The 11,818-nt window shown below is 34.1% G+C and overlaps 1 long non-coding RNA gene across 1 annotated transcript; it reads right to left on the reverse strand.

Moving 5' to 3' along the window:
* Window positions 1–3,870: 3,870 nt before the first annotated feature.
* Window positions 3,871–11,446, reverse strand: LOC130049277 (uncharacterized). Its single transcript, XR_008797778.1, has 4 exons — window positions 11,293–11,446; window positions 5,351–5,422; window positions 4,330–4,387; window positions 3,871–4,226 (listed from the first exon to the last, which is right to left on the reverse strand). It is a non-coding gene; the product is annotated as an uncharacterized LOC130049277 (long non-coding RNA).
* Between the last annotated feature and the right edge of the window lie 372 nt (window positions 11,447–11,818).

Raw genomic sequence — 11,818 nt, forward strand, 5'->3', positions numbered from 1 at the left:
TTGGAAAAATGTCAGAGCGCTTCCAAAAAGTCAAAAATACATCTTTAATGTCTCCATACAATTGTACAAAGTTTGAAGGATGTCAAGTTAGAGGTGCCATGAGATGATTTGATTACACAAAGTACATTGCATGCACAATTGGTCTGCTCAGCCAGCTGATCACCTGGCATTCACCATACTTCAAAGCTGAATGCAGGTTCTGCAACCCGGCCAAATATTCAACATCATAAGGAGATTAAATTAGTTGTAAAATACACTCAAAATCTATTTGATCACCATTTTTGTATCATGCTACAAAAGCAAAACTTCTTCCTAGCAAAAATTTGAGCGAAGCATGAATGAATTTATGCTAAATCCTAAAATTGCTCCTGCAAAAGCTGTGTGTCCTCCAATTACCACTTTACTGTGAAAGAAATGAAGTGTAATTGTTAGGAAGTATCACTAAGTCTCAAATACAACCTTCAGATTTAAAAGCCAGTGCCCTACCAAAAAAAAAAGTTTGAACCCACTAGCTAGTATTAATAGGTGCCCCGATATACTTAAGCCTAAGTACCACATCGGCCAAATCTACTAAAATTAATTCAATTTGCAACATCTGCACTAGTTGTTGATGCATTTATGGTTACCTCACATATTCTTAAATTCTTTACTGTTAATTTTTTTGCTTCTCATGCAAAAAAATGTTAAAATCCAAGTTTGGAAGTGCAAGGATGATCATGTTGCTTTTTGTGCCCTCAAGTGAAGATAGCATAGTCATGTGGGATGCTTTATTTTATGGGAAAATGCCATATTCACATCTGCAAGAGACATCTTTTACTGTCTTAACATACATTGATGACACCTTTTTTCATTACCTGATTTTGTTTGTTTTTTTTTTTTTGCCACACTCAACAATTTTCCATCATACAATGGTGTCCAGTTTTTATTGGTGGAGGATAGAACCAGTAACACTATACTTGAATCTCATGGTCGCTTATATGCCCCGTGCATAATATCAAATCATTCTCTCCAGTGCTTTATGACAAGATGATTTTTTAAGAATGGTACCTTTTTAACCATTTGGGCCCATAAGCACAGAACCCTGTGACTAGGGGCACCATTTGAACACACTTGAATCCCCATCGCGCAATGATACGTTTTGCTAAGTTTGGTTGAAATTGGCCTGGAGAAGAAATTGAAAATGTGGAAAGTTTACCGACTGACGGATGACAGACAAACTAATCAAAAAACCTCACATGAGCTTTCAGCTATAGTGAGTTAAAAATGAAATGGAGCCATATCATTTGGGTGGATTAACATACATGTATCATGAATCAAACCGAAACTTCTGTATCACAATTTATAACACCATGGTATATTGTTGTACTCCTTTTGCTGGGGGAAACATAATTGATTAACAACTTTACCTGACTTGTTCCTTTGGTTGCTGCAGCTACTGCTTCCCTCATAGTCACCCTGTCCATTTTCATCATTTTCTGTGTTTCCATTACATGTATGTTCCACTGAAAAAGAGTATAAAATGATACAATGCCAACTCATGGTAAGGAATGAACGGTCATGAGTAAAATAAAAATAGGTTCTCCAAACTTGCAGATTAACCCTCAGCATTTTGACATATTGACACAAAAAGGCTAATCTACCATATCTGATTAACATCCTACCAAGTTTCAATAATCTTCTAAATTTAAGACTTTTTTATATGTTCAGTACATGTAACAGTGACCTCCCCAAAGGTCAAATTCACATTTTGACCCCAACATCTACCTTATCTGAGTAAACATCCTGAGAAAGTTCAATGATCCATCTTCTATAGTTTAGGAGATAGCTAATTTGCTATTTTTAGTAAACAAATTTGTTAGTTTTAATAATAGTGATCTCTCCAAAGGTCAAATTTACATTTTAACCCCAAAAAACAAATATAAACTATATCAGTAAAGATCCTACCAAGTTTCAATGATCCATCTCCTATACTTAAGATTTTTCTATTTTAATTTACATTGACCTCCCCAAAGGTCAAATTGATACTTTGACCCCAAAAGGCATATCTACTCTCTCTGAGTAAACATCCTACCAAAGTTCAATGATCCATCTTTTATAGTTTATGAAATATTTTCCTAAAACAATTTTGCTATTTTAAGTTATAGTAACCTCCCCAAATGTCAACCTGACATTTGACCCTGAAATGCACATCTACCCTATGTAAGTGAACATCCTAGTAAGATTCAGTGGTCTTACTCCAAAATCAAAGGATGTATGGCCTGGAAACAATAGTCTAATGCACACACACACAAACACTAATACACTCACATCTGACTTTGTGTTGACAATACCCTTAGGCCAAAATTGGCAGAGGGGTAAAAAATTAAGAAATCTAACTTCAAAGATAGTATTAGATATGTCCAAGTGACACCATTGCCCCACTTCAGCAGAAAAATTGGAAATTTACACTCAATTTGTAACTACCTATAATACAGCTATATATAAACAAGAGGCCAATGGCCCACAATGCTCACCTAAACATAAAAGTTGCTAGAAAGCTTTATGCAATATATCAAGTCATTCTGCTCAGTACTTCCACTAAAGACAATTTATATCTTTTCCAGTATAAGACTTTGTTAAACTTTCATCCACTTGCAGGCCCTTAACATGCTTAAGTCAATGGATTGATTTCCCTTGAATAATTTGACTCCTCTTGTTGCTGGGAAGTTCATGCAAAATATCTAATCATTCTGCTTAGTACATGTACTTTCACAGAAGAACATTTTTATATCTTTTACTGTATAGGGGCCTCCATGTCAAAGTGGTTATGGGATCACATTTTTAATCATGAGGCCTCTCATGTCCAGTCTTATTAGTACTTTCGCAGAATATTTTTTTTTATATCAGCATATGTTTAACTTTGAACATACCCCCATGGGTAAAACTTGAAACCACTACTCCATCCCCACCCATCCCCTTATGGGCAGTCGACAAGTTGACAAACCAATATCACTTTAACAATTTTTGTTGCTAGGAAGCTTCATGCAAAATATAAAGTGGTTCTGCCATGTACTTTCACAATTTTTTTTATCTTATTTCCTATATAAGCCTACGTCAAACTTTGAACCCCCTATATGGGCCCCAAAGTTTGCAGATCGTTTTCTCTTGAATGAACTTGAATCTCATGGTCCTTTAGATGTCCCATGCATAAAATCTTATCATTCTTTCCAGTGCCTTCTGAAAAGAAGATTTTTTTCAGAAATGGTACATTTTCACCCTTTTTGGACCTTAAGTACAGAACCCTAGGTGCCAAGGGCACCATTTGAACAAATTTGAATCCCCACCGCGCAATAATGCTTCCTGCCATGTTTGGTTGAAATTTGCCTAGCAATTTCAGAGAAGAAGTCTAACACTTAAAAAATTTACGAAGGACAGACAACGGAAAAATTGTGATCAGAAAAGCTCACATAAAACTGCTGTTCCACGTGAGATAAAATGGTCCATAATACTGAATTTTCTATGAAATGAATCAATTCATGGCTTAGGTGAAGTCAAGTAATGAGTAATAATATATACCTCCATCAATGGTTGTCAGCATTTTCCCCATCACACATGCTGTTCTAACTGCAGGGGGACATTGGTAATTTTCTCTGTTTATATTTTCTTCGTGCCCCATGTACTCTAGGATAACTTTCCTGTCCTCTGGTTTCATCTCCAAACTGGCATAGATTGACGACAATCTATGTCTTATCTTGGTTGCTGTTACAGGAATGCTGATCTCAGCCCTTTCACTAACTTCTGCTACAGCATGCCATCCAGAACAATGTGAAAATCCATTTTTTGTTGCAAAGAAGAAGGGATTTTCTTTTATTATGCCAAAATCCCGTCTATCATTGCTTATCCTGTCTATTGCTTGGATAAGGTCAACAGGAATCAGCACAGGTACATATTTTCTGCCCTTTCCTTTCAAGTAGGCCATCTTGAAATTGTCTACAAGATATTGTTCTGCTGGATCAGAAATTTTTTCTACTTCATCCTCTTGAATCCAAACACCTTTCTTTGCATCTTCCCATTCGTTTGTAAGCATCCTTGATGCTTCCTCACCTCTTCTTGCATTGAATAGTGTAAGTCTTGCAACGACAAGACTTCTAAGCCAAACATAACTCTTAAGTGTATAGTTCTGCAGAATGCATGAAATATCTGCTGATATGTATGCTTTTAGTTTCCTAAGATCTTCACCTGTACAGCTAAAAATTATCTATAAATTATGAGCATGACAGATGTACATCTTTTTGCAAAAATAATTTGGTATTTAAGGGGTGGAACATAAAGAAAAGAGAAACTTATTACCCATGAGCTGTCTCAGAATGCAAATGTCTGATTGATGAGATTGGACACTGGAGTGGCACTGAAATTGAAAAAAAAAATTATACAAAAATTAAGAGTTGGCATTTTGATAATTTTCCATCCACTACATGTCCTTACATATTCAGTGTTACATGTGATGTGTATATTAAAAGCAAACAATACTGTCTATTTTTTTTGGTATAAATGATGTGTAGAAGTCAGCTTCATGTATAACTATCTTCTACTGCAAGACTGGGGCAATATATTAAGTTGCCATGAAAATTTAGTGGGTAAAACAGATGTTTGCCATATGATAATGCTCCCTGAATTTACTAAAATAGGAAGTTAACTCAGTATGCATTGTGGTATAATTCCTTAACCAACATTTACACTTAATGTTGAAAATCTTCTATATGTACTAGTAACATTAAATCACTTTCATATACCTAACAATACGGGAGACAACTTTTCTACATATCTAAAATTAGGGAGACTAATCTTATATGTACATTAGGGAGAGCAATATTATATATATACACCAAACATTAGGGGGACCAAATTTATATAAATATACATAATATTAGGGAGAGCAATATTATATATATACACCAAACATTAGGGGGACCAATTTTATATAAATATACATAACATTATCGAGACCAATTTTACATATATATACCAACCATTAGAGAGATAAATTTTACAAAATGTTATATTAGAAAGACCAATTGCATATACATCTTACATTGGGGATAATTTCTACCAAGTTTCATAAATTCAATCCAGTCATGTGTAAGACAAAGACATAAATGTCTGATCTAATTAAAGACAGACATAGACATATGGAGGTATAACACCATACAATAATACTTCCCCGTTTTTCAATTTGGTGTATAAAAATTCTATGTGTGTAGTATGAAACAAATTGCCCAGCTTCTACCATATCTAAAGAGAAAATTTATTGAACTCAGGACAGTAATTCAAAGAAGCATCAATTGAGATTAAATACAGCTAATATTCATACCTATTTCAGATATGTTGGAATCTTCAACAATGTCTGACAGACATGATGGATAGGGTAGTTGAAATTCCAAATCTTCAATACATGAAAAACAAGATACAGTATGTCAAATGTATAGTACATATTTCATTAATTTCTAATGAAGACGCTGTTAATTGTGACACAGTGTGAGAATTTAGTAGTAGACCTATAGACCGAGTATATGCCAAATGGATCAGGTCTATACCACTTGTGATTGAGCTAGACTATATTTGTCTTAGTATGGCATATTTAATTCATTGCTCCTGAATTTGTCTCAGTTAAAATAGTATTGCACTTTAGGGAGTTATTCTATATTGCTTTTCTGATGGATATTTATTGTTTAAAATAATTTTAAAGACATTGGATGTAATTGTATTGAGTAGGAAGTAAACACATTTTTCTTTTCACACCAGGTCTATACCAAAATATTGTAGGTCTATGCCACAAGTATTTGGCATAGACTGATTGTCTATGCTACTGGGAAAGTTAAATTCTCAGACTACTGACACTCTCTAGAAAAAAAACAAAAATATTTTCATGAAAACAAATACATAAAAAATTACAGGTTTGAATAGCACACCTGAACACACCAAACAATTAAAAGAGGCCCATGAGCTTAAAATAGCTCACTTCAAATTTGAACTTTTATAGGAGTGACCTCAGAGAATGATTCATGTACAAATGTAGATCTGAAACTAAAATCCATTTGATCCTATGATTGGGACAACTTGCTTATTTTATATTCGAAAAAACAAACTATAATTCAATTATTTATGCACTTGCTTACTGAACTCTTCGGCTAAATGTTCACACACTGTACTTATTTTTTCACGAATTTCATTTTCAACGCTTTTGGTTTGGCACCATGGAGTATCGAACCCTCTCCTCCAGCACAAGAAAAATAGTAATTTTAAGGCTCAGAATTTCAGAGTTTAGGGGCTACAGATCCCTCAAGAAAGGGCTAGCAATTTCCAATACTTTCAGATGATGTAACTTCTCATTTCTAACAACTTATCCATTTATGTCAACTTAAAATATTTCTAGTTAAAAAGTTATATAGAGAGAAAACTGTGATTTTGATGCTACAAAATTACCCCCTTGCATTCATTCCCTACTGAGCATTTTTTCTGGGACCAGATAGAATAGTTTTGATACAGCATCAGCAAAAGTACATACATTTTCCTACATAATGAAAAATATCACGACTTTTTAGCATGAATGGTAACAGAGATATTGTGCGGACAAAACTGGTGATGAAAATCAAAAGAAGAGGTCCATGGGTCACAACGCTCACCTGAAACTTGTTGATTTTTTTTAAATACATTTTCCTATATCAGCCTATGTTAAACTTTTACCCCCTTTACGCCCCCTAGGTCAATCGACAGACCAATTTCCCTTTAACAAACTTGATTTTTGTTGTAGCTAGGAAGCTTCATGCATAATATCAAGTCATTCTGCCATGTATTTTTACAGAAACAGATTTTTTCGTATTATTTTCTATATAAGTCCATGTCAAACTTTGAACCCCCTTTATGGGCCCCTAAGTCGGCCGATCAATTTCTCTTGAACAAATGTGAATCTTGTGGTCCCCAAGATGCTTCATGCATAATATCAAATCATTCTCTCCAGTGCCTTCTGACAAGAAGATTTGTTAAGAAATGGTACATTTTCACCTTTTTTGGCCCCTAAGTACAAAACCCTAGGGGTCAGGGGCACCATTTTAACAATTTTGAATCCCCATCCCGCAATGGTACTTCCTGCCAAGTTTGGTTGAAATTGGCCCAGCAGTTTCAGAGAAGAAGTCGAAAATGTGAAAAGTTTACAGACGGACGGACGGATGTCAGACAAAATGAGATCAGAATAGCTCACTTGAGCTTTCAGCTCAGGTGAGCTAAAAAGGGGGATAACTCTAGAAGGAAAATGAATCTTTAAAAATTGAGAAAAATTATCAACAACAATTTTTTGGAAGTAATACTCTCTGAAAATTTGAGATAAATCCTTTCAGCCTTTTCGAGTTATGGCTCCGACAAAAAACACTTCGTCGAAGAAGAAAAATAACAAGAAAAATCTACAGAATCAATATAAGGTCACCCGACCTAAAGTCGAATGACCTTGATAAAAGAACTGGGCACAATAATAATATGTCTCCCTTCAATGAAGGGGAGACATAATTATTTCATTTAAAGAAAAAACTTTAAAAAAAGAACATGCATTTAACTAATAAAAAAAGAACGTGCATTAAACTAAGCAATGAAGTAGAAATAAAAATTCAAGCTTCAAGAAAGAGAAGATTTTAAGCCATGTTCCCAGCTCTTGCAAGGTAGAACCTATTTGGACATCACCTCCTTTTTTTCATTTACACTACACATTCAGAAGTATGGGGCAGTATTAATAACTCTATTACCACTTCCTTGAAGCTTGAAGTATAAATAAGAAATATTGGCCATAGTCATTATGAATCCATACCCATACTCAGGGGTCTAGAATTGTGCTTTCCCATTGCCTGGGGTGAGTGAAAAATTGATTTGGGAAAGTGAGATATTAGTATAGACTTGCCTGTGGAATTATTTCTCATCAACAAACTTAAATCATGGAAATGCAAGGACCTCGTTAACAGCACCTCTTTTATAACAATGGTATCCCCATATTTCATGCCATGTTGAAACTGGCCCATCAATTTCTGATCAGTTGAAACTGTGATAAGTTGTTTAATGAAGGACAGACAGACAAGTTAAATTTGATGTAGAAGAGTTCTTGAAAACCACCGGACCTCTAGTCTTGACTGGTAAGTTTTCATAGGATCTGGCAAAATTCTGATAATTGTTGGTCCTATTGTCCGACAAAAAATGCAGACAAATATTTGTTATTCTTACGATAGTTTCAACATGAGATAGAAAATTCCTGTGAATTTTTATTCCATTATTGTAACAGTATGTTAATATCACAAGAAGATATCTTAACATCTCTCATTGGCGCAGTATTCTGCTGGGATTTAATATATATTCTTTTTCTCTCCACGTGAAAATATTAAAGGCACACCATTAAATTATGCCCGGATGTCACAGGTTACTCTCTAACATTTTCTTTAAAATTATTTTATTTGGCATTCCCGAATGATACAATATCTTTAGGATTTTTTTTGGTTTCTTTGAAGAGAAATAAATGTGTAATTGTACTAGGCAAACAAATTAAGACCTGAAATTTCACGAGTTTCACGTAATTCCAGAGATTGTACTCGTCATGCGCTGACCACCTAAATCATGTAAATGTATGTTATTTTTAGTGGAAATGCAACACCTCTGATTGATTGCATATCATGCCCTTAACTGTTGATTACCTAATTTAAAAAAAAAATTGTCATACCATTACCAAGTTAAACAGATAACTTTGTAATTACACAAACACTAGTGATCTAAAGCTTCCTAGTCGAAAGCGGCCATCCGTATTATGATTGATGCCAATAAAGCTATATGGTAAAATTTCTGGAAAAAACAAAGATTTAAAACTCAACATGACAGCATACATGAACTAATATTTTGCCATTTTTAAAAACTAACATTTTTATAATCTGCATCATCTGAAAAGTACCATTTTTTCCTACCTGAATAAAATGAAGTTAGGATAATAATTTATGTGTATGTCAGCTACAAGACGAATACCACCACCCCCACCCCCACACACAAAAAGTGTATAATGTTATTATACACTGTGTACTTTTTTAGGACAAATAACAGTGGGTCCTGCAAGATGTTGTTGATAGGTCCTGTAAAAATTTCATACTAGCAGGACCTGTTGTCCGGCTAATTGGTAGAAGTTTTCAAGAACTCTGATGTAGATCAGAAAAAGATTATTTGTGATAAAAAAAAATGAACAATGCAATTTCTCAGTTACACTTATTAATTAAATTTGACATGTACAAGTATGTTCATAATGACTATGAAAACGAAAACAAATAATTCTTCCCTTTACCATAATCATATTCATCCCTAGTAACTCACTGAAAATTCAGAATGATAGAAGATTCTTTAAAAAATTATAAAGCCCCCTAGGAGAGCAAGGAAAATCCATGACTTCTTATTACTTGACCACCCATAAAAATATACAGTGGAGCCTCAGTAATTCGGACACCATTAATCCGGACGCTTCATCTTCCGGACGATTTTTCTAGGGAACAGAATTTTTATACATTATTTTGCATCATTAATCCGGAAATTTGCGTTCCGGATCCGGACGGTCACTTTTTACTACAAAACGTTATAATGCAAAGAAAATTGTACCGTTAATCCGGACGGTAATTTTGTTTAGGGAAGGTCTGTGTCGGACAAGTTTAGCAAGGCGTAAATTATAAAGAAAACAAGCCAACTGTTTAATTGAAGTGATTACCTGTACCCTGTCAACACCTCCCTCCAATTAGGTGGTGTGTAATGATAAGTCCGTTAGATAGCACGTGCCGATCGAGACATTGTGTTGCCAATTTTCGCACATAAGATCTTTATTGCGTGTAGTGTTGAATTTTGTAAATAAATCTGTAGCATATCGTTTTATAGTCTTGATCAATACCCTAATAGTATTAATAAATTAAACATCATGCCGTAATGATATTTTTTAACTGCTACACATATCAGTTGTACTGATTCGTAAATTGATATCGGCTTATTCAAATCTAAAGAGTGTAGATTATACTTCTAGATTCTGGATTTTATACTGTTGATTGGCGTGAAATATACATGTATGTTCATGCACATATATATGTAGTAAGTTTTTAATGTTTAGAATGTCACGCATGTAGAATGTACCTGTGTACGATTCATTCTTGTTACGATGTTGAAGAGCTTTATTGCTTTCGAATTTTTAAACTCTGGGTAGAAGTGAGAAAATTACCATTTTAAGGAAAATGACAATTAAATTCTGTATGTACCTGTAATGTTTGTTTCACCCGAGTTTCGTTCCGTTATTATTGCATCATGAAAATAATAGGTGCGCGTGACTAGATCAAAGCAGTAGTAGGTCTTGATATTACGAGCTTAAATGATTTTGTTCTCCCGATATTGTCTTGGATAATTATAGAATAAGAACTATAAACTCTGGCAGATTGAATTTTGGTTAAAGAATGTTGTCAACTGACATGATAATCACGAAATTCTTATATCAACTTTGGACGATGAAAATTGTTTTAACAGACCGCCGAACCCGTGAATCGTGACAGATGGAAATTACCGGCCTCTTTAAGAAGTAAAAGTGTGATGAAATGTTTGAAGTGTAAATGATAATGTTACTTACCAATGATTTTGTTTACTTATAGTTACATAAAGTGCTTCGTTATTTGTTTTAGTGCATACGGTACACAGTTTTGTATATTTATTTGTAGGGATCATATGTATGTACAATGTAAGCACAGACAAATACTCTGAACACGTACATTAAATTTTAGTGCTTTGAAATACATGTAAATGTTAACATTATCATAATTTATTTACTAATGCAAATGGTTAAATCCAATGATAGAATATGTTTAATTCACTATGCATCAATAAAGTAGGCACATATCGGTTACTTATGCAAAGCTAGAAAATATGCGATTCAATTATCCGGACGCTTCATTTATCCGGACGATTTTGCTGGGAACCAAAGTGTCCGGATTAACGAGGCTCCACTGTATATCATTTCCTTCCATGGGATGAGAAAAGCCATAAACTTCAAGTATAGGTTGAGAGGTGAAAAACTCAAAATACAATGTAAACTGAAACTATTCATCTTCATGGTCATCAAATTTCAAATTTGTATTAATGCCTCAATTCAAGGGTAAATCATTATATAACTTTATATCTAAAGAAATTTAATCCAGTTCATTGAACATTTGATATCGTGGATCAAGTCAATCACAGTAGATTGAGAAATTATTATGCTTTCTTCAATATCTGTACCTTATTTCTCCACCAGAGATTCTGAGTATCTCCATAGTTATACAGTATTTCTTCTTTCTCTTGAATATCTCTGACAGCAAACAAGCATAGACAAGGCCTCTCAAAAGTCAAAAGTTTCATGACAGCATTAGCCATCTTGTTCCCATCATTGACATACTGGAATATATGATATTGAGTTGATGAAGCATCAATACTGAAAATAACAAATAGATGTATCTCAAAGTGGTAGCAAGTCAGCAGAAATGGCAAAGTTATGATATTAACCTATATTTTGACTAAAATTGAAAGTGGTAAGGGTGGTAACTCTTTAAAAAAAATTAAAAACAATGGACCATAATGCCCCTCCTCCATGTGCATCTTCATATCATGCCTTTACGTTTTACAAAGTTTCAAAACATTTTCCCTCAAACCATTGAAGAGGAGTTGCGATGAAAAAATTTATCTACTATTCTGGAGATATTCTAAGTGTCAAGGGCTGTAAACTCTGTAAAAAAAAAACAATGGAAAATATAGGTGGCGGTGACCT

Source organism: Ostrea edulis, chromosome 8 (assembly GCF_947568905.1).
Source record: "Ostrea edulis chromosome 8, xbOstEdul1.1, whole genome shotgun sequence".
NCBI lineage: Eukaryota > Metazoa > Mollusca > Bivalvia > Ostreida > Ostreidae > Ostrea > Ostrea edulis.